The sequence below is a fragment of the Tigriopus californicus genome, chromosome 11, assembly GCF_007210705.1.
Source record: "Tigriopus californicus strain San Diego chromosome 11, Tcal_SD_v2.1, whole genome shotgun sequence".
NCBI classification, from domain to species: domain Eukaryota; kingdom Metazoa; phylum Arthropoda; class Copepoda; order Harpacticoida; family Harpacticidae; genus Tigriopus; species Tigriopus californicus.
In genome coordinates this window covers 879,221-879,675 of record NC_081450.1, presented here as the reverse complement: position 1 = coordinate 879,675, position 455 = coordinate 879,221, and positions in this window count along the sequence as shown.

Here is a 455-nt window from a genome sequence, read left to right as displayed (position 1 = left end):
GGGATTAGGTTAAGGAATAGGGTCAGCTCTAAAACTACGAAACTAAGCTATCCTATTTCTCATCTTTCTTTGCGTCCCTTCTACGTGGACGAAGGTACACTCTACATTGGTCAAATCAGTCGACCTCCCAACTACTGGGTGAGCCTGTTCTTCAAGCACCACCCTGGTTTCATTGACCCAAGCAACTAATGCCTCTATAATAAAGGGCTTATTGACTACGGAAGGATCCTTCCCTGCTAAGACAAAGTCCGAACATTGTCTAGCCTCTTTGCTGACTTTTCCAAAAATAGCTTCCATCATGAATGCAGGAGGAACTATCTATGAGCAGCAAAATCAAGAGACTAAGAAAAAGAGAAACGTAAAGAAACTAAAAGGCTATGCAATCTTGTCCTGAGATACAGGACAACGAAGCAAAATAGGAATGAACTACTTCACATCAAACCAAACATACAAAT